This window comes from Onychostruthus taczanowskii, unplaced genomic scaffold, assembly GCF_017590055.1.
Source record: "Onychostruthus taczanowskii isolate IOZ18803 unplaced genomic scaffold, ASM1759005v1 scaffold204, whole genome shotgun sequence".
Classification (NCBI taxonomy): Eukaryota; Metazoa; Chordata; class Aves; order Passeriformes; family Passeridae; genus Onychostruthus; species Onychostruthus taczanowskii.
In genome coordinates this window covers 325,654-353,127 of record NW_024499285.1, presented here as the reverse complement: position 1 = coordinate 353,127, position 27,474 = coordinate 325,654, and the positions used below count along the sequence as shown (strand labels likewise).

Genomic DNA, 27,474 nt, shown 5'->3' with positions numbered 1-27,474 from the left:
ACAAACAGCTTGGAAAAGTACTGCAGAAAATACTTTGAATTTAAGTTAAAAAAAAAAAATCTAGACTCACCAAGAAAGATGAGGAGATTAGAAGAGGAAGGCTCCTGATCAATCTGAATGAGTAACCACACCAACAAGGATATTAGTGGTAAGAAAAACAGCACCTTCAGTGCTGTTTTGGCAAAACAAATATTGAAGCTGCAGCAGCTATGACAGGGATAATACAGGGGGAAGAAGGTGCAGAAAAGGAAATGAGCTTTTGACTGGAAACAAATTCAAAAAGATGAAAGCACTCAAGTCAGAAGGACAGGATATTCTTGATCCTGAACAATGAAAGAATAGCTGGTTGATCACAGCTGGCAACTGCACTATTGATAAAAATATCCATTAGAAAAGAGAGGAAAAAGGTGAAACCATGTGGCTGACAAATATTAAAGGTAAAAGTCTTTAGCTGTTCTGCAAAGGCAGGAAAAGTGACCCATGTCAGATTTATCAACCTGCCCTTACTATTACATAAGTGTTTCAGAAAACACTAGAAAAGAAAACTAAGACAGGGAAATAAATTAAAAACAAAGGCAAAGCAGAAGAAGGGATTGCAAAAGTCAGAGTATTGTCTGGGTATCAGGAACCACACCAGAGTGAGATCTTGACTCACCAGGAACATCAGACTCGAAGAAAATGAAGATGTCTGGGATTAAAATTTTGTTCTTCGTTTGCTCAGCCTCAGACACCTGACAGCCAGTAATGGAGCTGTGGGCAGACCATTCCTGAGTTCACAACATATTCTCCTGGGCCACCTGCACTTTCTGCAATGCAGGTCCAGGTCTCTTGTATCTAGAGATCCAGCTGCACTTTATCTCCATCATCTGCATTGATGCAGTGAGGAAGACACAGTCCTGTGGATGATTTCAGTCAGCTCCAGTCACCAGAACCTCTTGCCCATCTTTCAAGTGTCTCAAGGCAGAGATTAGCTGTGCACTCTCACTGCTTAACAGATGCTCTTGTAAGAGTGGTACCTACTAGCCAGGCACAGCCTGTGTGCCCTGGGGACATTCCCACCCCACACAGAGGAGGCTGCATCACCTTCTTTTTATTCCTTTAGGCAGGCATTGTACACACAAACCATATATACTTGAGTTGTCTTCCACATGGTGATGCAGGTATGTGTGTCCTGTACATTCTGTCGCACATCCCGTCCTCCAGCCCGTGATGTGTTGCACACAGCCATGCTGCTGTTACCCACCACCCATCTCCCAGAGGAACCTGCTCTGCAGCAGCACCACAAACCATCGGTGCACACCTGCAGGAGACATCCTGCTCCCTGTCCCCATCAGCCTGAAAGGGGCGGATTCTGGGAGACGCAGAGAGGTTTTCCCAGGTCCAAGAGCAAGACAAGGGTGAGAAGGAGCTGCAGTTCAGGAAGCCTTATGTTGCTTCCACGGCATTTTTGCCATTGATCTGCAAGAAGGCAACACGCCACTTTGAGATTTTGCTGGAAGCCCTCTCCTCCTCACCTGGCACCCTGCATTGAAACTCTGGGTTTGCCTTCATCACCGGGTATAAAGGCTGTGGAGCCTTGTCACTCCACAGGGACAGAGAAGAAGCAACCAAATGAGAACCTGCAGCATCAAAATGGTTCCTCCAGAGAACTACTGCAGAAAAGGCTGTGCTGAGGATCACCCCCACCCCCACAAACCCTGCAGGGCTGCACACAGCACTGAGCATCTCGGGGAATACAGTGAGAGGCTGGAGAATGACAACAGAAACAACACATTTGCATTCCCTGACAATGACAGCCCTGAATTTCCCCTCTATGCACTCTTTCACTGGTCTCTGACCCAAACCTCCTGCTCCCCCAGCTCTGCAATGCCTCTCATCTGCCTCCTCCTTCTACAGTTCCTCTGCAGCTCTGCTAAACATCTACCATTTTATCTACATTTTTTCCTGTCATCCTGTTGCTCTTTATAGGCCTAAAAAGCTTTGTCTGAATTATTCTTCGGTCACTGGCAAATGTGAAAAAATTTTTGTAAATAGGTAAGACCTGCCAAGCTCACTCTTTAGCAACAATGGTATAGAAGGCTGCAGGTGTATGGAGATAAAAATACAGATCTCTACTTCCTTTGCACTCTTAGTACACCTTTATGATACACATCAATCCACACCTTGTATGATATGTTACTCTGTGACTCTCATTTACTTCAGATTCGCCCAAAATCCTGCAATTGCAACCCCACAAGCTCAGCATTTTCCATAACTACAAAAGACTGGATCTGCTATTCGATTATCTCCTTTTGTTATGACTTTCCCATTTGCACATTCCCCTACAGCCACGTCACTTCAACACATATACCAAAATCTCATCCTTTTATATTTTTTGCTTTATTGTTCTCACTGTCATGCTGAACATTGCCCCTCCAGCATTTATATTCCTATCCCACATCTATCCTTCTCTTTGTTCAAGCCCTTCTCCTATTTGCAGAGGCAATTTAATGGAAGGATTTGTGCAGAGGGTGGGGGAGGAAGGAAGAAGAAGGAAGGCAGGGAGGGAAAAGAGGAATTTGGCTATAACAAGACGATGTAATTAAGCTCCTGTAACTGGTACCCAGCCCGGACCCCTCATTTCAGTAATTAAAAGCAGTAATTCCTCCATTCGTAGATAACCTTTCTCATCTGATCTGTGAAGAGAGCCAGGGAGAATGCATCCATTTACACAGCCAGCACAGACACACCCTGGCAACACAAAGGACTCCAGCCTGCACAGAGCCCGTGTATCGATTAGCAGAAAGGACAGTGTTTTACATACCAAGATATTTACCCTAATGCCTTCTGAACAAATTATTTACCAGTATTTAGGGGACGGAAAAAAGAAGGGGGGGAAAAAAGCCGAAAAAAGAAGGCAAAAGCCACAGTGACAGCAACCTTTCCTCTGTCTGAGCCCTTTGTCTCTGTCTTTTCATGGAAGCGCTGTCTGTCAAAACAGCTTTTGAGCTGCACAGCAGCATGACTGCCAGGGATGCAGGGAGAGCATGGTAGCTGGAGGGACCACAACAATCCGTGCAGGCTCGGCTGTCATGGCAGGCACAATGGAGAGCTGTGCGGAGGCACTGCCAGGGCGAAGCGCGACTCGCCTCTGCACAGCCAGCCCCGGACATGACAGCTGCTATTTCACAGCTACAATGGACAAACACACATTCTGCGCAGCAGCCACAGCCTCCTCGCTCGCGCACATCCACGACAGCCACCGCCAGCTCCAAAGCAATGCAGCCTCTGAAGAGACAAAGCAGCCCTAAAATCCTTAAGCTTCGTCGGCTAGCTGGCATCCTCCGCAAAGACAAACCAGCCACCGAGCGGCCTGAAAACCAACAGCACAGCTGACACCCACCCCGATAATTCATCCATCTCACCTTTCCACAGATCCTCCGTCCCCCGTCTCCTGTCAGCGAACACACTCTGCTCCGGCACTCCTGAGCGCCCAGATTCCAGAAGGCTCCGTGCTCTCTCACCAGGATGCTGTGGGAAACACAGAGTCAATTTTTTTTTTCTGATTTTTTTTTTTTTTCTTCACAGCTGCATCCCTGGCAATGCAGAGGGTCTGCGCAATCACATCTCCGATGCTCCTGCTGCTGCTGCTGGTGCTGCTGCTGTGACGTTGCTGCGTGTGAAGGAGCAAGCATGCCCACAGCACCGCCACTTCAGCTCGCAATCAGTCCCTGTGGAACCTCAGACAAGGCAGAGGATGGGAGGGAGCAGAAAAGGAGGGGATGATGGAGGATTGATTCTTACAGGAACAGGGAAATCAGGTAGGCAGCATTAGGAGAAATAAAAAGATCAAAACCTGTGCCATAAAATAGAGCTGCAGCATCCTATTTTGTGATGAGACTGGATATCGGATGTTGTGTGCTTGCAGGCTGCCTGATCTCTTCACCCTGTCTTTGCAAAGGAAAGCAAAAGGGACTGGAGTGTTCCTACTGTTGATAATGGCAGCTAGAAACCTTGGACATAAAATGGCAGTCTGCAAAGCAATGCATAGGAGGAGGAGGATGGGAAGGCTGCAAGAAGCTTCCTGAAACTTTAAATTTCTGTAGTGCCTTGCCCTAGACAGCTTCATCAACAGTATCTATACAGCATCCCTGAAATGCAGCCACCGCCAGATCCCACAGTGCTGAACCCCATTGCCAGGGACAGGATGCCTGCAGTCCCTGCTCTCACAGGGGACCTCAAATCAAGGTCCCACCAACTCTTAGCTGCAGTTTGTGATTAAAGTGCTGCCCATGATCTGGGCCAGATCCCAGCATCTTGCAACCCACAGAAGACCTTCCTACCTGGAAAAGGGGGTCACCACCTGCAAAGCTCAGGCTCTCTTGCTGTCTGAAAGGATTTTTCCGTATCTGCCTTTCCACAGGCAGCTGCTGAGAAGGGGTGATGGAACTTGCTCCACAGGCAGAGTAGTGCAGCTCCTGACAGGGCACAGTAGCTGTGCAAGGGACAAATGTGGCTACTTTTGCTTTTATACCCATTGGGGCATAACCACACACCCAGAAAGTCAGCTGTGCTCTGGCCTGTGCTCTGCCAGGGCAGACATTTCTAGCATTGCAGCAGCATCCATCCTGGAGGGACCACTCACATTACTGCCCTTTCTCATCCAGCCCTGTGCCTACAGTGTAGAGCCAAGCACAGCCCAGGAACACCCACACTGAAAAAAAGCAAAACCTGTGAGCCCCAGCCTCCTAAACTGAGGCTCTGTGGGAAGTGAGTAGATCAGAGCAAGATGGAGAAGGGGTAAAATTTTTACATGGACACAAAATTCTAAGAAATTAAGAACTGCCACATGGCTGAGTACTTTTTACTTTATGCTGTGATGTACACAAAGCAGCAAACAAGTAACACAAATACAACAACCCAGACAATATAAAACTTTACAGAAGCTTCAGCCTCTGGAGAGGTCAAATAAAAAAAGCTATGACATAAAAAGCTATGACAGAAAAGTGTTAGACTTATTACTGGAAGTGGCTGCCAATTATCTCAGATCCAAGAATACTACAAACTTTTAAAATGTCTCTTCAAGAAACATTTAAATCAGATTTCTGCCACAAAACCATGGGGCTGGGTAGTGGTTCCTAGCAAGGGCTTCAGAGGCAGGAGTCCAGGATTCCCCCTGGCACAGAGACCATTCCACTGGGAAAAGATAAAGGGCCTTGGGCTGCAGGCTGTGCAGACTGTTTGCAATGCACTGGAGCCAGCATCACAGATGCAGCTCCATTACTCACCTCCAAACCACAGTGAATGATCCCTCCACCAGTCCCAGAGGTCAGGCTCCACAGGTCAGGTCCTTCCCAAGAAGTCAATGTATTGGTAATATCAGCAGCACTGTCTGCTCCCCAGCCCACTGCCTGCCTTTCCTGGGATTCTTGGGACCCATTCCACCAGCTGATCCTGTTCAAGAGGCAGGGACAAGCCCCCAGGAGGATGCAGGAGTGAGGGACCTACCTCCATGCCTGGCCATTGCAGCAAGCAGAAAGCCAGTCCTGGCAGGCTCTGCTCCAGCCAAGCTGATGTAAATGAGACTATTTACTGTGCTCCCATTAATGTGCAGCCCCAGGACCCCCGTATGGCCAGTCCCATTGTACTGTCACTGTTAATTAAGGCAGGCTCAAGCAGATATCTCCGGCCCCTTCAGCTGGGACAGTCAGGGAGCAACAGCGAGGAAAGAGACGGAGAGTTTCAGCTGTGGAGCTCTGTGCAGAACAAGGAGCATTTGTTACCCAGGAGACTTGTTCCCACAGCAGAGAGGAGAATGGAAACTATTTCGGTGCCCTCCCCAGTCCTCCACAAGCATTGCCAATGCTGACGCCAGGAGGTATAAATGCTGGCAGGCTGAGTGCTTGCCTTCATCCCTGCCCCTGCCACAGGACACTGGCATTAACCAATTCACGAACAGCAATGCCTGAGCGCTGTAGCACACACACACACCAGAGCAGACGGAGTTGGGGGGTATTTTCTTTAAAATCAGACAGAGCCGTGAAGCAGACAAGGGGATCCCAAAGAAACACTCCTATTTACATGTCTGTTCCAACATAAACATCTTACCCTCCTCCCCAAAATACATTCTGCATGTTCCCCAGATCTCAAGCTCACATGGCCTCGACCCTGTGCAGCACACACCCCTCTGCCGCATCGCCCTCCAGTCTGCCTCACTCAGCAACAGCGCTAGGATCTGACGGCCTGTCCCAAAGCTCTGCAGGCAGCAGGAGATCTCAGGTACTAATTAATAAGGAAGAACAAAGCCCTTTCTTGCAGACTGTCTTCTAGGAGATGACTTCTGTTTGATCACAGAGATGAGTCAGTGCAAGAAGGGGAGCATGGCTGACTCCACAGTGTCATGCAAGGAGGGAGCAGGGATTCTGTAGGCTGGTGTCTGCATTCCTTGGAGAAGAAAGGTGAGAGAGATGGAGGTGTTAAGACATGCCTGCTCCTACAGTAACAGGGGTTCCTATCTTGCTTCACCTGGGCAGGTAGGGATAGGTGCTTCCCACAGACTCCTGCACTCTGCAGTGTAGGAAGCTTGGCAGGAGAAAATTCCTTATTAAGCAACATCAGTCTCACTATCCACAAGCATCCCAGGTGTGGGGCAGGATTTTTGCAATCTCGCCTCCTTACCCCATGTTCCAGGCTGTCAGAACCAAACACACAACACAATTTCCAGCTGTGAATTCCAGTAAGGAGGCACATCCTCCTCCCAGCCCTGGGCTGCAGCAAAGCTTACCACTCTGGAGGAGCCACAGGTGTTGCACCCACACTGGAACTGAGCTGTACATGTACCTGGAGCTCTTGCTGACGACAGCTAGGTCACAAATAGATCAACTGGATGTTAGAAAGCCCAACACATTTCGGTCTTGGGCTTGGGCTTCTTCCTTCATATACTATGCAGGAATTGGCTGCTAAGGTCAGCACATGCCCACATACAAGAAGAACCCATTCCATTTTTGCCACAATTGTGCAGTAAAATCACCCACCAGCTGACCCAGCCTCCCACCTATTTGCTGCAAAGCTGCTCCAGTGATGCATGAACTGGAAACAGCTCAACCCCAGATTCCAGTCAGCTGTCTGGGCTGTAGCTCTGACATCAAGCACTATGCTAGGACAGGTCTTTAATCATCTCAGGCGTGGGGCACAACCTGCCCACCCTTGAAACTGCCAGGCAGCCCCAGCTGCTGCCTCCAGCTTACAGCTGTACCCCAGCAAAGGGAGCTGTCTGCCACCTCCTCCTAAAGGATTGACCAATCCCTCAGTACCTTCAGTGTGTCCATGCCTCTCGAGCAAACAGAAGGTGGTACAAGCAACAGCAGGCTCTCCATCACAGCAGAAAACCTGTGCCTCACTATCTGCACACGCAACAGCAGGAACATGCCTAGAATATACATTCTGGCCACATCTGTAGCATGGCCACAGGGACATCTTACTCTTTCCCATGTGCAGGACTACTCAGGAGCAAGGCGAATGCAGCTCAGTGTCTTTCCACCCTGCTTATCCATTGTTTGTGGCAGAAATCTAAATCCCACGGCAACCCCCCCCCCAGCACCAACACCATCCAGGCTGTTTGGGAAATGCCAGAGAGAGGGATGTTGGTCAGAGTTGAACTAAGAGCATGGGTCTGCTCAACTGGAGCAAGGGGGAACCAGAAAATAGGAGCCAAAACAAAAGCAGATGATGAAACTTCATAAAAATTCTCATAAAGGAAAACTAAAATAATTCCCCATTCCTTCAAGTCCTGTGCTTCAAGGCCAAACATCATCTCTCTGACACACAGAGATCATTACCGACATACGCTCGGCAACTTTTCTGTTCACTGGGAACAGATACAGGAGCTTTTGAACGAGGGGTCAAAAATCCAAGCAGACTGATAAAAACATATGTTAGCACAGTGGAAATGCCTGCCCTTAGCCCTCACATTTCCCTGGGGGATCACCAAGTGATCCACAGTGAGACTGCTTTCCAAGGGGAACTGAGGACAGAGGCACAGGAGTCTGTGAGGTTTTGCCAGTCAAAGACACATTCTCACATCCGAATTCACCAGCCCATCATGATGACCCTGTGTCCCAGTGAGCCCTGCCACTGCCCACAACAGCAGTACTGATTTCTTCTGGGCTAGCAACCCAAGGCAGGGGCCACACCTCCAAAAGAGGAAATAGCTTCAAAGGAGAAAGTTGTTGCTGTTTTTTTAAAAAAGTTGGACATTTCTTGTTGCTTGCTGTCTTCTAACAGAATTAATTCCCCAAGTTCAGTCCTCTGATGTTTAAGAACATTCTCTGAATTTCCAGCTTATCTTTATCCATGCACAGCTCACCCCTATTCACTCATGTTCCAAAAATGAGCTTTAACGTCAGCATTTATCCAGCCTGTGTTTAAAGTCATATCATTTGAGTTCTCTAATCACTTCACATTAGGTAGGTTTTCCATTTCTTTGATCATACCCATATTTCTTCTCTGGGCCCGACCCAGTTTGCACACAGCCTTCAGAGAGCGACTGGAAATGTTCACAGTCTTCTAAGCAAGGTCTCCCATGCCTTAATATGCTAAAATTTCCCCATCTCTGCTAGAAATGCTTTGTCCAATGTGTCACATTGGATGACATGTATAATTTCCATGGCTACATCACGTTAGATGCTCACAGTTCTTTTGTACCTCACTCTGAGACCCTGAATTTTCCCCCCACTGTCACTTTTTCCCAGTGAGCTTTCTGCTGAAAACATAAAGCTGAACTTTCTGCACATTTCTCAGGCACACAGCCATGCAGTTTTGAACTATCCAGTTCCCATTTGTACTGTTCCTTAAGGAATAATCCCAGCTCTTCCTGCTGAATAACACTGAGCAGCCTCTGATGATGCTTCCTTAGCTTTGTGTCTTTAGGAAATATCACTATTGAAGTCTTACTTTTTGGAGCACAGAGCATTATTTCATGTATTGAACAGCTTCCATTTTGAGGCTGATCTCCACTAACAACTTCCCTTCAGGGCAGTAGTTCCTCTTTCAACACTCCTGTTATCTTCCTCTAGTCTGCTTACTGTCTCTTAGTTCTCAAAGGGCATTATGAATGGAAGAGTTACACACGGATTAAAGGGAGGCAGGACAAGCATTTGAGAGATCCATTTCAGGTTATTAAACAAACAAAATACTAGCAAAAATGTCCTGGAACAAACAGACAGGATAGGGTACTTCGTGTCCTGCTTCCACTCTTTGCTGACCATCTGCAACCACTTCTACAAAAATCATATTGGGAAAGGTGGTTCCTCCACCCCAATCTCCATCTGAATTCCTAGCTTCCAGTACTGAGGTCAAATCCTTCCGAGTGCTGGCAATTGATGCTTCACTGCCCAGGAACAGAGGCCCTCACAAGCTCCATAAAAAGTCACAACTCCCAGACAGGGCTAGTGCTGGCATGGCTCCGCACAGGGCTGGGCTCAGTTCCACATACCTCCACACTACGGAGGCATCTATGGGAAAACTAAACCCTGCCCACAACCAGCTGCCTGTCTCCAGTCCCTTCCAGCTCAGGATTCCAATATGTTTGCACCCCAAAGGAGGCTGGGGTAACAGGGAGACGTGAATCACTTGAAATTCTGTGTGAAAGGGAGAAATGACCCTACAACCCAACTCTTAGGGTGCATCTTCTACTCCTAATACTTAGTACTGCCCAAGCAAGAGCACAAAAAAGTAGCTGAATGTTTCTAGACATAGGGAAATCAGAACACAAACAGCAGAGCAGCTCCTGGATCATGTCTGAAGGCTCAGCTTCGATCTGATAAGCCAGGCTCATAAAGCTGCACAGAAAATCTTGAATTAAAGCAAAGCCTAGACAAAACTGATCTAGACTGAGGTTTCAGAGTGTTTTAAGTAGGAGCTCAGCTCTAAGAGCAAAGCTGTTTCTTCAAGCACTCACTCAGATATTGATGCTACACTTACTGGAAATATAAACTCTCGCCAGTCAAAACCTTGGCAAAAGAAGCAGAAAGGGTATTATTAAAAAAAAAAAAAAAAAAGCCTTTTAATCTGGCAGACAATCACTCTTAATCACTCTGAGCAGCCATGGTAACAGTGGATATGAAGGTGTTAATGGCTTCAACTCCTATTAAAATTAGTTTTCAAAGCAGGATCAATGCTGCCCCCAAAGCACCATTTACCTAAATAACTAGTTTCACAATAACTTAATAGTTCCCCACTGCCATGAGGAAAGCCTTAAGTTGCCACATAACATAATACACTGGGGCTGGTGAACTGGCACCCACAGCACTGCTGCATTCTGACCTCAAATAAAAATTATGTACTTCCAACTAAGCAGATGAAAAGCTGCAGGGCTGAGCTGAATCTGCAGCCGTGAAATCATTCACTGTGTACACAGCACGCACTGCTCGAGGACGGTGACTGCTTATGGCTCCCATGACGAGCACCAAAGTGACATTCCCTTCCCACTCCAGGGGCATGGCTGGGCTGACTCAAAGTGAGGGTGACTGCACTGCACACGAGGCTCAGCTCACAGCAACTGCAATGGAAGGGATGAAGCAGGGAAAGGGCAAGCAGAGGAGAAGAAAAACATCGCTGTTGGATGCACAAGAGACCACATCCAAGAATGGAAAAAACCATCCTGCCCTCTTGCTCAAAGACTGAGTCATAAACATTTCAGTTTTCCAAGGCAACAGTTAAGTATGAAAACTGTTCTGGATTTCCCTGCGCAGGGCAGGGAGGTTGGAACTAAGTGATCTTTTTAAGGCCCCTTCCAACCCAAACCATTCTATGATCATATGATTCACACAGAAAACCTTCATTAACATCCAAACTCCTTCCCTGCCATCCCCATTCTGAGCAACAGCAAAAAGTCAGAGAACATGAACTCGCCACAAAGAACAGAAAGTTCCTAACAGACTTCCCAGCTCTCAAACATTCCCACTCCACTTTGCAACAAAGCCCAGGGAGTACATAACCACTTTATTAGAGACACATGGTATCAGTTATGGTTATTTATACTGATTTTCTCTCTAAGTTTCTCTAGTTACCACCCAAACTGGACACACAGTGCCGCTCTTCACTGTTACCTGCCCCAGCTGGCTGTTTTAGTGGCAAATAGAGCAGTTGCAAAGCACTCTGTTATTGAAAGGCACCACAAGATTCACTCCATCCTCACCTATCAGCACCAACAGAACAGCACAATATTGGCAGGCATAGGGCTCCAGTGCTATACAATTGACTGCCAGGGCTCCTGAGCACCCACATCCCAGCAGGCACCCAAAAAAACTGCAAAGGGGAGAGGGAACAGGACCACTGAGAACTTCACGAGACCCTGTCCGCCACTTGTACATTAACCTGCTGGCTCTCAGATGGAGCAGTTGTCTCTTACTCTTCACCTGTGCTGTCTACAGTACTGTTAGCTGAAGGGAAAAGGTCTATACAAAAGGGATAAGGTCTGTACAGAAACAGCAAATTGACATAAATCACAGCCACTGCCATAGCACTTCACACAGCACGGACTGCACATCCCCACCTTTAATCACTGAGCACGACCTGCTCATTCAGAAGGGATCTGTGGTAACTGCAGATCACAGGCAGAGCTTGAGCAATAGTGGCATTTGCTTTGAAGCAGGCAAACAATTTGTAGGGCTGTATGAACAGGCATGTCTTGCATGTGCAAGACTTGGAGTCATCCTTCCCCTCTGCCCACACTGGCACACAGCTCAAGCACATACATATTCTAAATGGACAAACTGCTGAGAGCTTGAAGACAACAGGGAAAAAAGGATAGAAAGGAGTAAACTGCAAAGCAAGTGGGTTAGTTCTCAGGGGAAAACCAGGACATGCATTAAAGCAGTTCCAAAATGTATAAAAGGCCACTGCCAAGAGCAAGTGGCCAAGCTGCTCTTCACATCCTCAACAACAAGAAGAGGATCCCTGAATGCCACAGAGGGGAGTTGAGGTTAGACATCAGGTATAACAGATAAAACTAACCATTCACTATTCCACCAAAAAAGCATAACAGTCAGGAAGTAAACTGGTTTTCTTAAAATTCTCCATGGTGTTGTGTATTTCAGAAGCTCTTTGCTTTATTTATTTAGAGGTATGCACCCCTGTTAATCTTCACAGGCCCTTAGTGTTAAAAATCGGAAACAATATATTTTTCCAACTTTACCGCAAAACAAATACCCATATTACAATCTTGGTCAACTCACAGCATCAGGAAATACCAACAGAAGGAAGAGATTTGCTAAGAATTGCTAAAATGAAGGCTGTAGCAGCTAATGTCCTGATCAATAGGAGCTTCCAGAGACTAAATAAAGAAACCCAAGGAATGGTGTAGTCCAAGTCCACTGTGCCTGCTCAGTGATTATTACATGGCTTTTGGAGGTCTTACTGTCGTGTGACTTCTGTTTGACTCAGAGAAACAGGAAGCTCTAATGCGGGATTAAAAGCTGAGAGCAATTAGTTCTGTGAGGCAGAATACCTGGAGAAACACAAACACACTCCTGGAAAGACACAGCAAATGCACAGGTGCAGCTGCGAGTAGAACAGCATCCTCTGCCAGCTGATCTGCCTGCTAATCCACCTGGCTGTTATAAACATACTCCAGATGTAACTTTTCCCTAAGCAGAATATGCTCTGTGTGAGCTTTCAGCCAGTGGTTTCAGCCCTTTTCATCCGCCACAGTGAAGAGACCTTTTCCTCAAGAATTCAGTCCTGTTGGAGACGATCCTTGGTCACAGCTGAGAACCCTTCTAAATTTCTCTTTGGTTATTATTAACATCCTGCCATCTACCAGGGCAAGCTGTCATGGATCATCAGTCAGCTGTATTCAAGGTCTCCATGTCAGGTCAGCCCATGATTAAGCAACCTTGTGGTTGTATGTGCTTATCGGTGTACATTTAATTAACACACAGAGTCTTAACTCGCAGCTCCCAGCTGCTGTGCAAGTTGTGCAAGGTCTACCTCCTCCAAAAGTCATATTCAAACAACAGGCAGCCATACCATATGCAGACAGGCACATAGAGCCAGAAATGGGAAATTTGTTAGCTGTGGGCAATGATTTCACTTAGGCTGGAGAAGAACCCCTCAGTGAAGTAAATGGTGTAGGGATAAAGGGGATCTGTGTGTGGGAGGAAATCCTATCCTGTTCTTTAAAATAGAAAATAAAAGCTGGCAGAGGCAAAGCGCAGGCAGCAGCAGTAGTGAGGCAGGCCACAAAGGCAAAGCAGGTCACAGGAGATGGCTGACAAACATGCCAAGCTTGGATTGTGTTGGGCAGTCTGAAAAAGGGCTCAGCCTCCTGTGAGGCAGATGAAAGAGCTGGGGCAGGCCGCTCTACACGCTCCCCATGGAGACATCGCAGCACCTCAGGAACTCCTGGAATCCCTGGTGTGTGGCTCTGGCACCACAGAGACTAACACAGAATAGTCTAGAAGGCTATTCTAGATAGAAGAGCCAGTATAAAACTATCAAGAAACATCCAGCAAAGAGGTGCTTAAGGACAAGAAACAAGACGTCCCCACACACTGCAGACACATTCCAGTCAGAGGAACAAGAGCATGCCAGGGTGGAAAGAGCCCTAAAAGAGCCCTCAGGAGCTCTGTAGTGTATGATGATACACAGGGCCTTGTAATAAGCAGCCACCATGGTGACTCAGAGAGCTCTTTGTTGGCTGGACACGGGAGAGCAGCAGGAAGGAACAGAAAAACCGAGGAGCAGGAAGCTCCTGATGAAGGACTGATTGCCCAGAGCACGTTCCTGGAGAAACAGAAACATGGTTTTCATCTCCATGACGTGCTTCCATGTCCGGACAATTCTGTGCTTTCAATACGTGCTTAAGAAAGCACTCCATCCTGTGCACACACCCAGCCTGTGGCTCTCAACACACAGCATGGAAAAGAGAAGATCAGCCAAAAGGTGAGAGGGCAAGAATGATGGAGCACTGGAGATACAACAGTACAAGCCAGAAATGAGGCATCTGCTCTGCTGTCTCACTTGTTCTCAATGCAACAGCCAGGGAAAATGCTTGGTCATGATGTTTGAACAGGACCTGTTCTCCATCCCTGGGAACATCTGCCAGAATTAGTAACCCATATCAGAGGAGGTGAAGCATAGAGTGTCCAACAGCACTTGTAACCTTTTTAGCAATTTTCACATGCCTGCTGCTTTCATAGCTACCTTCTCTTTCAGCTTAAAATAAATGCAGCCCTTCTGAAAGTACTAAAAGACTACAGAACCACAGAATCATTGAGGCTGGAAAAGATCTCTAAGATCGTCAAGTCCAGCTGTAACCACCCAGCCCTTCCTCTACAAAGCCAGAAACCAGAACTGATGTATCTGGGGATGCAAACATGGGGCAATGAGCTACAAAGGGGGATTAATGCTATCATCCTGAATTCCAGCATCTGAAAGAGATGCATCTCTGTCCTTGATACTGCTGCTGTCAACTCAGAGCAAAGAGGTGAGCCCCAGCTTTGTCCCTGTATTTGCATCCAGAGGACATCGCACCTCTTCTCCTGTGCATGAGGCTCCATGTGTAATTAAGCAAAGGGTGCTCTTCTCCCACCGGGGATTCTACATTCCATATGAGGCCAGGCCAGAGTGGAGCCCCATCATCCACCTGCAAGAGGTATTAGCTCTTCCTTCAGACAGGGCTTCTTTGAGCATGAACCCCCAAGAAGCCTTTTTGCGAGCTCTGGGCTTCACACACCAAGCACAAGGACTAAGGGAGGTCTGCTGCCTTCCAGTGAGGTCTCCTGCTTTCCAGCACACACCATGATGCTGCTGCAGCTTGATGGTAGCTAAATTGCATAACCAGCAAAGAACCTGACCAACAACAAGCAAAACTCAGCCTGAGGGGAACAAACCACAGCTCCAGCTTCACAGTGGGATTGTGCACCCTGCACTGGCTGCACAGCTCAAGAAGCATGGCTCCCCAGATATTTCTGCTGTGCTGTCCACCTCTCAGTTATAGACACCAATTACATGATGAAAAGGGAAAAAATTTGGGATAATGTTCATGTTTATATGGATGCCAAGAATGTCCAGACTACAGGCATAATGCAACAGACAATTAATATCCTTTCCACAGTTAAACTAATCTCCAGCTCCCAGTTCTCAGGATAAACCTAACCCAGAACCAGAGTGCCTCCATATCCCATTCTACAGCCCAAGATTTTCTAATGAGGCAGCAAGCTCTGGCCACCAGCAGGGACCTGGCAGCAGCTAGATTAAAGCTAGATTAAATTTCCTGTACCTCTCATTAGACCCAGCGATAATACTCAGAACACACAGGGAAAGCCCAGTGGCAAATAACCTAATTAGAAGTGAAAGTCTCACGCCTTTTTGGTGACCAGTACATCTGCTGAAGTTGAGGGTCACAGTCCTTTGTAGTCAGCAGGAGAGCAAGAGGATGAAAATATGGGAAGCTGCCCCTGCTGCCCCCCACCAAGGGTCCAATCCTGCTCTCTATGGAAGATTCCCAACACTTTGGCTGAAATGACGCCAGCACTTGGGCAGGGCTTGGTGTTATTTTTAACACTTGCTCACATAACTCTTTGGATGAATCCTGGGAAGAGCTTGTCACCAAAATAGTACACTGTGGGCACTATTTATACACCCACTGGCAGCATCGCAGGATAAGCTAGAGCGCCCCTTTATCCTCCTCACAGGGATAGAGCAGGGCCCTCAGACATGGTTTGCTGGTTGGGGTAGCCCTCAGAAGTGAGCCATCACCTGCAGGAGGCCTGGTATCCCTGTCTGTCCTGCTGAGGAGACAGACTCTCATCCATATGGGAGGGAAGCCCAGGTACATTAGGCTCGGGGAAGATGGATGGCTGAGTGCACATCCCAGCTGCTGTGGACTAAAAAGGGAACAGTTGTGCCTAAACACAGAAAATGCTGATGCCTTCCTATTTTATCTCTCCTTGGCTGCTGCAGGGAAATCCAGCAGGGACTGGGTTTCTTGGTTGTCACCTCTTCTCCCGACGGGGAAGCAGCAAAGGTGTGCAGCACTGGGGACAGGTGCCCTAAATGTCAGCAACCTTCAGGGGAAAGAAGGCACCAGACTAACAAGACTGACTGCCCTTTATCCCTAGGGACAGCAGCAGCTTCAGGCCTTTCCATATAAAAACAGTGTGCCCTGAAGCACTAAAGGAAAAAAAAAATCAAAAGCAAACCACCCTTTTGAGACTATGCAAGGAAAAGAGATTCTTCCCCTGTCTGATTTTCTGGGTTAAAAATAACTTCTCTAAAGCCATTCCTGAGCCTATTGAACTTCCTTGATTTTTGTCTTCAGTGAGTTTCCCCGCCCACCCCCTTTCTCTCAAGACACATCAGACTGCTCTCTACTCTCACATCTCCTGGAGAAGCAGGTGACATGACCTGAAGAACATGCACAGGATGCTGCATGAGAACAGACAAGACAGAGAAAAGAAGACTCCATCTTGAAGCAGGAAAGTTTTATTTTTCCAGTATGTAGATTTAAAAAAAGTATATATATATTTCCTTTCCCTGCAAGAGAGGCTACAGCCTGAGCAGCATACCGGCTGTCTATCAGAGCTACAGAACAATGCAAAATAAACCCACTAATTGACACATGCTCTAAAGGCAGGGACAGGACTGGTCACATTATTTGGTCATTAATGGTCACATTACTTTTAGCAGAACAAACAGAAGGGATCAGCTCCTACCTTGCCAGACACAACCACCCCAGGACGAGGGCTCAGCTCACCGCAGCTGGAAGCCGAGTGCAGCAGCACTGGCATGAGAGCCACAGGAGGGACACAGCATGCAGAGCCAGCGATAATCCAAAGCAAAACCAGCTTGTCCCCGTGCCGGCTCAGGGATCAGCGAGCCGTGCTGCGGGAGTCTCCACTCCCCTGTGGATGCAGGATGGCGGGCAACAGGCAAGATGACAAGGCACTTCTTCCAGACAGGAGCTGGCTGAGGAATTCCTGCTGCTGCCAGCCACCTGCCCCGCGTCGGGCACAGCGGTGCCAGGCTCTCGCTCGGGGAGCGTGTGGGCAGGAGAGAGGAGCGAGGGCCAGATTGCTCATGGAAGCCCCAGTGTAAATACAGATGCGCACAGGAGAGGGCTATGGCAGAAATGCAGCTCGTGTTACAGAGAGCCATTTACAGCAGAAAGCAGGGAGAGCGTGGCAGGGCTGTGCTGGATGGATCCACTGCCTGCTCGGACACGGAGTGGGAGAGCAACTGCCTGCCAGCGAGGGGAGACCTCCCCAGTTCCACATTCTCCATCAGATCCTAAGCTCCATATGCAGTATGTGCTAGCAGTAATGCAAACCGATCCAACTTTCCATCCTGCAGCCCAGCCGGGACATCCCCACGCCTTCCCTGGTGCAGAGTGCCACAGCAGCCCACGCTGCCAGGGAGAAAGGCTGATTGGAGCACTGCTCCATTCACCTGCTCAGACCCACTCCTGTTGTCCAGGCCCTCCCCAGGCTCCAGGTCTCCATATCTTTGACACTCACCTGCCTCTCCCCAGTTCAATGTCTTTGGTATCTCCTATGAGGATTCTTCTTTCCCTGCCATCTCAGAGTAATTTACAAGCTGTATGGCAGCTGGGTTTACAGCAAATATGGAACATGGGGAATAGGGACTAGGTTGGCATCACAGACTATTCTGAATTGGAAGGCGCCCACAAGGACCATCAAGTCCAACCCTTGAGTGAATGTCCCATTCAGGGGCCAAACCCACAACCATGGCATTATAAGCACCAACCATGCTCTAACCAACTGAGCTCATCTAATGGTTAAGAAGCAAGGTATCAAAGAGTTCAGGGTCTTCTTCTCCTCTGTGCCTTCAACTAAAATCAGCAGCAGAGGAGAGATTCGCAGGTTTCATGCACTGCCTGTTAAACAAGACTTGGAAGATCTTAGGAAGAGGCTGGGAAGGAGCTGCTTCAGGACATTTCATAGCCCAGCAGGCACTGCCTATAAGCCCTGTGCCAGGCAGATATATAGCTCACACCAGTGACCTCTGAGTGAAACTGGCAATGAAGAGCAAGGAGTTCTTGTAGTTCTCGAGCAGCCATGGTCTGTAAGGATGTGGGGGATCTCCAGCCAAGCAGTGTAAAACCTCAAGAAGACCACTTCCCTGCTCGGTGCCTCAGTTTCCCCCCTTGAAAAACAAGGACCATAACACTTACCAAGCTGCTGTGGATGCTGCAAAGTTAACTCCGTCATGGGATGATGGAGCCTGTGAACAGGAATGAGCATTCTGTGGGACTCTCTTCCCACCCATACAGCAGAGATTCCTTGGGGCTTCCCTCAACACACAAGCTACTGCTTGCAGCTTTCTTCACCCTCACCACAGCAGGTACCCTGAGAAGACAGGGATCCCCATTACCCCAAAAGCAGGAGCACCAATCCCTCTACCAGCTGCGCCCAGGCCATTTGCCAGGCAGGAATGCAGCGCACCAGCCCAGCCTCAGCCGAGCTGTCAAAGCAGCGGAAGGGCTGAGGCTGCACTGCTCTGGAATTCCAGAAACGCACAAACACCCTGTCAGCCAGCACCAGGAATGACTCCTCCCTGCCCCGGACCAGGCTGAATCACTGGAAATACCAAAACAACGATGAGGTCACGTTCCCCGAACAAAGAACTGGAGCCAGATATAGCTGCATGGAGCAGTGTGCTAAAAGGGGACTCGGTGTAGGGGCGGGGGGCTCTGGCAGACAGGCACCATGGGCATTTGTCTCGTTTAAAAACAGCTTGAGGCTGCCAGGAGACTTTTTTCTTCTCTGTAGGGAACAGGGAATTGGCTTTAAAACTCTGTCCATCCCTCTGAAAGAGTCACAAACACTCTAATGTTTATGAGCTCAAGGAACAAGGCAGAAGTAAAATTATGACTGGATTCTGAGTCCAGTGATCCCAAAATCTTACTGTGATACAGTGATCAGGCTTAACCAGTGAAGAATCCACTTGCAGCAAACTGAATGGTAGAAAAAATATAGTATGTCCATTACTGCTTCTTGCTTTTGCTCCAGCCTCAGCCAGCTTTCACCAAAAAAACTAAACAAAACCAAACCAAAAACAAACCCAAAACCAAATAAACAAACAAACAAAAAACCAAGAAAATTAAAAACAGAAAAAGAAAAAAGAAAAATAAACCAAACAAACCAAAATGCCAGAAATGTAAGATTTGGTAAGATTTCAACAGGATGAGCAGAAATTAAGAGTGGCTTCTGTTAAGGCTTCAAAAATGAGTACTTCATGATCAGCAAATAGATTTTTCAAGGCTTTACAGTACCAAACTTCCACAGCTCTCTGTAGAGAGACTGGAGACATTTTGCTATTTAGACTGTGAAGGAAATTGCAACATAAGACTTGGAAAGGATAAAGGAATTCACAATAGAAGTTCCAATAGCCTGTTCTTTCCCCTTTCCGTAGGACAAGACATTTGGATGGATAACAACACCACCCACAGTTATGTGAATAAGACAGTCTAAGAATCCAGACTTTGCTCCATAAGAGGCTCTAAGGATCCAGACTTTGCTCCACCAGGGCACAAACCATATCTTAATCATAAGCCAAGACGGAAAAAAGATAGGACTGGACAGCTAATGCCAAGCATGTCACCTGCCTGGCAGGGCCGTGCTCGCTGGGCTGGCACGCCCTGCCACAACCACAGCAGTGCCTGGCACACCGAGCCAGCCAATGGGCCGTGCCTGCATCGGTCCCCTGCTCTGGAAGTCCATCCAGATTTGCTAATAAAAGTGATGAGAAAATCTGTAGTGAGTTGTGTGTGACTCCCGCAGGAGAGCTGTGAGAGCAGAAGTGCTCAAAACCAAATCAGTTCATTTTCACCCCACTGTTCCAGCACACTCTGGTAACCAGAACCACCTGAGAGGGTTACACCACAAATTCCTCTGGTCTAGTGCCCTATCCCTGACTATGTGGCACTGGCACATAAAAATCACAGAGTGATTTCACTGAGTGCCATCAGAGTGATCTGCCCTAAGGACACATTCTTCCAGCCTGCAACAATCAGGAACTCCTAGAGCTGGAGGTCACACACTGACCATCACGTTTCAGAGACACTGAAACACATCTCTGCCATTGAGGTGTCTGGTTCCTTTTGGAATCTGTGTGTATTTTCAGTCTTCATGCCATCTCGTAGCAACATGTTCTACAAATCAACTGTGTTGAAAAAGGACTTCCTCAGCCTCCTGTCTAATAAATTATTTTGCTGGATGCGCTTCCTCTGTGCTGTGAGAAATAGCAAAGTTTATTAAGGTCAGTCTTTACTCAACTTTTCCCTGCTGAATACTGTATTACAGATGTTTGCTCTTTCCCAGTATTATCTACTACTTTTGCTTGTTTAATCTGTCTTCCTACAGAAGCTATATGTAATCATCCCCATTTTACTTTTCTCTATCATTTCCAGGTCTACATTACACTTTCTGAAAGAGGGTGACCAGCTGGTATGTGATACCCAGATGCAGGCACATGTGTATCTAGTATACATGAATATATACCAGCAAATTTTGTTTCCAGTGTTTTTTGGCTGCAGCTGAACATTTAGATGATGTGCTAAGGTAACAATCCACAGTGACTCCAAAAAGCCTCTTGTGGGCAGTGAGAAACTGTTTCCAGATCACCATTACATGTGTAATTTATCAGCATGACCTCCCATTTGCTGGTTTACCATGCTAGTAGTTCTCCAAGATGTTCCTGTAATTCCTCAAGTTTTCAAACCAATCACCCTAACCAACTTAGAATCACTAGAAAATCTTCACTATGTCTTCCAAACCACAGCTAGATGTGTTGCACAGGAATCCCTGTGGGAGAAGGCATGCAGGTACCAGAGCTCTGATGCCCTGCAAAGCACAGTATTTGACAAAAAGTGCTCCAAGCACAGTGACCAGGAATGCTACATAACCTTTTAGGTCCCTTCCAACCCAAACCATTCTACGTTTCCTGGCTACCAGGAACCTCTTAGGAAAATAAAGCTTTAATTGAAAATATGATTCAGTGCCACCATCATTCTGCCAAGGATCTCTGAAAGAGCCTGCAGTGCTGGGTGGCTGAGACACATGCTCATCCATGAGGACTCAGGTGGAAGTGCAGAGTCCACATCAATACTTAAAGACTACAAATATGCTCACCAAACACTCACCCCAGGCACAAGAGATGTGAACTGTGGAAACCATAATTTCCAGTCCAGGCAAACACACACAAAAATGAGGAGAGACAGTGTGACAGATGAGTAATGCAATGACTGACTCCCACAATTAACAGACAAATATCATGTATATAGGTTAAGAAAAGTTTTATAGATTTATAGTTATGTTTTACCCCCTTGCATTTTTATCAAGGGACAGCAGGGATTTGGGACATCTGGGAGGACTGGCTTGTCACCATGGTGACATCTGACCTCCAATCAGGATTTGAGGAAGTAAACTCCACCCCTGGACAGCAAAGGAGCCGATGGACAGAACTTTGGGAGGGGCAAGAGGGTTAAAAGGTGAAACTTCCATTGTGTGGGTGAGCACATGGGGGGGAAAATCCTTTGCTCCCAGCACCGTAATATTTTCTCTATTCAGTCTTTAGTTGTATTTTTGATAAGATTTAATAAACCTTCCTAAATTTAAGAAAAGTGAGTAGCTGTTTCTCACATGGAGAAACTATGGGCTTCAGGTGAGCAGCAGGTACCAGCAGCAAAACCTCAATCAGGCTTCATGTTCCAGAATCAGAAGAACAGAGACCTAGAGCCAGCAAACCGCATTAAACACCCTGCTATGAGTCCAGGGCTTTGGTGAAGAACTGGGAATTAAGTATTCAGTGGAAGGCAGATTACATAAGGAAAAGACAAAGTGGGATTAGCCAGCCTCCTTGTACATCTGGTAGGGACACTACAAGCAGAAAAACTCCTCACAACCAAGTTTAACTTGAAGCACTCCACGTTGAGCTGGCAAACCAGCAGGTTCTGATGCCTGGCCCAGCTGCAGCAGAGGTTACCACAAGAAAGAGCATCAGGCAGCTACAACTACATACAGTAACTTCATTTTATCTATTCCCAGAGCTCAAAGTCCAGGGATGGAGTGGAAAAGGGTGAAGGAACACTTAATCTATCCCTCATCTGTTTTGTACAAAATACTGCTCACAGTCCCAGAAGGGAGACAGAAATGAGATTTTAATAAACCATAAGCCCTATGCAATATCATGGTTTGGGACATTACATTCTCCAGCTCACATTAAAAAAAAAAAAAAATATTCCTGGACATTGTCCATTGAACACTGCCCTGTTAACAGATGCATTGATCCATCCAAAAGGTAACACAATGAAGCCACTGAGTAAGGAAAATGCAGGATACCAGTCATCTTGTGCAGGAAAATGTGTCAGACAGCATCTGCTGCCACAGCAAAAACTGAAACAGAAGCTGAACTGCAGAGAGAATACTGCACAGCCACAAACCAGGCTTGCACCTTCTGAATATTCTATGATCCCTTATCCACAGCCTGAAGGTTTTTGAGGGACAACTGCCAGGAGGTAAGGAAGCCTCTGAAGCAGCAGCTCTAGGTGTTGCTGTCTAAGACGAAAGGATGCAAAGCCACTGCTGCCAGCAAAAGGTCACCAGACTGGAACCTTGCCCAGCAGCTTCTACAAAGCACACTAACTAGGAGACTTTCAGACTGCAATTTTTCAACATGAGAGTACAAATTAGTTTTCTAAATACAGACCTGTACTCTTCATGGAATGAATGGCCTGGATGCCCGCAGGGCTGATGGAGGTTAGCACTTGATGACACAAAAGCCTTCAGTTTAAAATCCAGGGCAGCTACTGACTCCCTGAGTCACCTTGCTGTGCATACTTCAGGCCGCAGCTCCCTGGTGAACGAGGAAATATTGATGCTCCCTGCCTCTCCAAGGAGCCAAAATGCAATAAAGCTTAAAAGATCTCAGGATCCCTGCCATAAATCCCAAAGTTAAGGAAGGGAAACAGGATTGCTCATTACGTGCAAAAGCCAGGCCTCTTCTGTGAAGTGCCTGATTTGGATGTAGAGGCAGGATGCAGCCAGTAACAAAAACACTGGCCTTCCCTGGAGATACGCTGCTCAGACCAGACCTTGCTGTGTTTGTGGGGTGACGTGTGGGGCTGGTGATGGCACCTGCAGGCCTGGCACTCAGGTCTGAGAGCAGCTGCTGCACACAAGGAATTCAGCAGCACAGCCCTCACCAGGACACACACAGCTCCCCCACAGCCAGGCACGATGCTCACAGAGAACCTACAAAAAGCAAGCAGTTGGGTCATATGTTTTCCTAATTCAGAGGAAGCCTGGCCCAGCTCCGATATCTCACATCTCCTGGTATTGAGAGTGGGGGTTGGAAAAGTCAAGATCCATTTATAGCTGAAAAGTCTAGCAGAGGGCTCAGTGTTGTGTGGAAAAGCAGAAGCTGACAGCTCTGTACAGTCAGCTCCACCCAGCTGGAGAGGAGAGGCAGGCTGGGGAAAGAGACAGGGATATGGAAACCTCTTTCCTTCAAGCTGGGAGTGATGGGAGAGAGGTGGCTTCCCTGCAGCGCCAAGAAGAGAAAAAACATTCTCTACTTCTAAATGCATTACAAGAAGCAGGGCAGCAGAAGACCAGCTTTGGAAAAACTGAAGAGTAGCTGTGCCGCAGATAGGGCCAAAAGCACTCAGAGGTCAAGCCCAGGCTGCAGGGCTCTGCATCCTTCTTCTGAGCCCTTCATCACAGCCAGCCCTGCAGCAACACAGACCTTTATCACAGGGACAGGGACAGGGACAGGGACAGGGCTGTCTGGGAGCTGTGGCTGGGAACTCAGCCCCACGCTTATTGCTGGGAGAAATGGCAGCTCCCTCACTCCAGCACATTTACATCAGCCAACACATCAGCAGATGTAGCAGAATGTCCTTGCCAGCCCTCATGGAAAAAGCTTGGCCCTGAGGACAAGGCACCAGTTTAAATCATCAGCATGCGCAGACTTATTCTGTGATGACTTCAGCTCCACCCATGTTGTCAGGCATGAGAGGAGACGTATTTATTTAGCTAACAATTGTGCATTTTCATAAGAAAATTAAGAAAAATAACCACTAAAACTGTGTTAAAGAACACAGAGATGATGAGGCTGCAAGAAAAGCAAACACAGTCCTAGCTAGGCGAGGCAGTGAAATACCAGAGCTATTGTATAGGCACTGATAAAAGAAGCATCATGCAAAAAAAATTCTTGTCACCCACATTTAAAAATTATAAACTCAAATGAACAGGTGCAGAAAGGGCCTGAGGGAAACAAAAAACCTATCAAACAAGAAGAAACTTAAGAGCCTGGCTTGTTTAGCCTAGGCAAATGTAGGCAGAGAGCGGATAGGATTGCTGTCTAAATATATCACAGGAGACAAACAAAACTGCCGAAGCAAAAGTATAAAGCTGGCATAACAGCAAGAGAATAAATGCAGTGAACACATTTAGGTTAAAAATTAGAGAGAGAGAAAATTCAACCCTTAGGACAGGAAGCTTTCCAACTGGAATACCTGGATTTAGGATGAATTGTATCAGAGGTCTCATGGGGTTACAGATATACAGTGCATGTGCCCACAGATATCCAAGAGGGCCTTTATGCTCCTGGTTTTGTTCCAGCTGGTAATTAGCACAGGTCATTACTGAGATGTCTCCATTCACACAACAGACTTTGCTGAGTATCCAACTGGAGAGCCCAGGACAAGCACGTAGTGCTCCTCTGCCCTCCCATTTCCTAAAAGCTGCTCACGAGTACGGACTTCCAGGCTACAGGTCAGTGGGAGAGAGTTGTGTGGATGCACACGGGCAGAGTGAGAGCTAGCAGGCAGCCTGGGATGCAGGTGCTGCAGTTAGCAATGGAAAACACCCCTGAGGTGCCTCTGCCCAAACACACCTGCTACCCCATGGTATTAGGGACAGAGATTGCTCACTGTCACCCTGTGGGTTCAGGAAAGAGCTGTTCTAAGCTCTCCTCTGCTGCAGTGTAAGACAAGGAAACACTTCATCACTGGTTATCAAAGAATCACAGAATGGTTTGCATTGGAAGAGATCTTAAAAACCACCTTGTTCTATCCCCCTGCCACGGGCAGGGACACCCTTTGACCAGGCTGCCCAAAGCCCCATCCAGCCCGGCCTTGAGCACTCCCAGGGATGGGGCACCCACAGCTCCTCTGGCCCTCCTGTTCCAGTGCCTCACCACCATCAGAGCATTGCCATTCTTGACCCTCAAACCGCAGCCCAGCAGGGCAGCAAGTATAGGCACAGCAGCAAAACAATGTTCCGACTCTGAATAATTGTATTATGGAATAATGAGGAGGAAAAAAGGGAGATGGTGAAAGCAAAATCCAAAATCTATTTCAGGGATTAATTTTTGACAAAGCTATGAAACGCCAGAGCTTCATAAAAGACTAAATTATAATTTTCAGACACCGCATAGACGATGGCACACGCTTTGACCTCCCCCGGGGAGCCAAGCAGAGCACGGCGCACACGAGAAGCAGCGACCCCACTCCCACCCGCGCAATTCCCGCACAGTTCCCGCACAATGCCCGCCCTGCCGCCGTCCCTTACCGACCGCCCGCACCGCTCCGCTGTTTACAGCCGCTCCGCAGGGCGGGCTCTCCACGCCGCCCGCCCCACCCCGGGTCCTCCGCCTAAGGATGTCTGACGTTTCCTCTAAGTTTCCTCTTAAAACATCCCAGCCAGGATGGAAAATTTTGGGAATTTGTGTGCTTCCCGCGTCAGGATACCGGATGAAAAGGGTTGCCGTCTCAGATCCATTGTCCCACAGACCGTCCCACACTTCTGCCTATAAACTTGTTACATCAATTGAGTGCCAAGGAATCTATCATCCCAATATTCTCTTTTTATTTAAAAAAAAACACAATTATTTTACAAAATCAGGAGTGATGTAGGACAGACATCACTGCCAGCTGATGTGTTTCAAATGCTGATTGTGTCAAACCACTAAAAGAATTGTATCTGGTGCAAGCTCACCAACAGCTTTATTATCCCCTTCATGTTGTAGCCAACATTTTCAAATCCCCTTTTAGCCAGAAGGTGAGTACTTTGCACGTAAACCGTATGAGAAGAGAGGCACACTGTCAGATTTTCCTTGCTCTGTCAGCACAAGGTCTGCCTCTGCTGCTCTGCAATATATTCTGCTGCATCAGATGCCAGGAACAGCTTTGATAGGACTTTCAGTCCCCAGACCAGTCTGGGTATCATGGGGATGTCTGCTTATCTGCACAAATTCTCCTTTTCCCCCTAACCCCAGGCAGGCTGACAGTGAAAAACATAATCCTCGTCAGAAAGCCATGATTGTCTCTGCAACGTGAATGGTAAATCAGGGGGAGGTGACAAGCATTAACTACCACAGTGGTTTCCTCAGCCAGAGTGCAGGCTCTCACTTTACTTAGGTGTCTCCTTCCAGGGGAGATCACCAGATAATTTACTCCTTCCCTAGCAAGCAGCTCCTAGACGCTGAAGTCTGGACCCAGTCCCAGCTCCAGTTTTGCACTGGCCATGCTGACATTTAATACCACAGTTTGCAACAAGCCTCCCCAAGCAGCAGGTGCAACAGACTAGTATGGTTGTTTCTTTTTTTTGTTCTTTCCTGCACTGAGTTAAAACACAGGGAGATGAAACCTTCTATTAGAGCTTAAACAATCTCACACAGTAAATGCTGAAACTGGGACCACAGGCAGCAGGGTGTTCCATGAAATGGGGACATGGCTGGCCTCTTGCCATCATACACTGCCTCCTGGCAGCTCAGAGACTCATGGCAGAGTCTCATAAATATCGACTGGTTACTGCACAAAAAAATCCAATTCAAATTAAGGAAGGAGTCTAAATTTTTATAATGGAGCTGAAAAAACCCCAACCTCAACAAGAAAATAAAAAACAAACAAAAAACCCCCACCCCTGTAACAACAGCCAGAGGCTTAGTCCTCTGCACAAAAAAGCTGCATTTAGACAGCTCAGCAGTGCTGGCAGGACAGACTCTCATGCTGCCACGCTGGCCTTCCACCCAGTAACCCTGCTGATTATGGAGTTGGTGTGACAAAACACCAAGCAAATCCCAGTCTCTCAAGATCACCATGTCTTTAGCTGCATCTGTGCATTTTAGGTCCCTCTGCTGGCAGTCAGACTGGCAGGATTTACAGCTCTCTACTATCCATGTTTGACAGATAACCTGTTCCCAAGTAAAATTTGAGCCAGTACAGAGAAACACTGAAGACATGACAGCTCTCTACTACCTGTGTTTGATAGATAATCTGCTCCCAAGTAAAATTTGAGCCAGTACAGAGAAACACTGCAGCCATGAAACACTGCAGAGACTCCTGAGGCCCCACTAAGCTCCTCTGAATTGTGGCCACTCTGCTTATCAGGGAGGGTGAGGGAGGCACCAGGCCATGCTTCATCCCTGACACTGAACCCCAGCACCAGTGGAGCAAAGGCTATTTCA

At 47.4% G+C, this 27,474-nt stretch overlaps 1 protein-coding gene across 8 annotated transcripts in view; it reads right to left on the bottom strand.

The window, feature by feature from the left end:
* The window catches only part of RUSC2 (RUN and SH3 domain containing 2), a 57,841-nt gene extending 32,216 nt beyond the window's left edge, over window positions 1-25,625 (bottom strand). For 2 of the 8 annotated variants that reach the window (XM_041403850.1, XM_041403852.1), the window contains exons 1-2: window positions 18,176-18,486; window positions 3,405-3,510 (exon numbers count right to left, since the gene is read on the bottom strand). The gene's annotated coding sequence lies outside the window, so the exon portion shown is untranslated. Of the gene's footprint in view, window positions 1-3,404; window positions 3,511-5,267; window positions 5,415-16,697; window positions 17,033-18,175; window positions 18,488-25,577 lie in introns of those variants that run through there. The other 6 variants (XM_041403844.1, XM_041403845.1, XM_041403847.1 and 3 more) reach the window with 6 other exon arrangements.
* Between the last annotated feature and the right edge of the window lie 1,849 nt (window positions 25,626-27,474).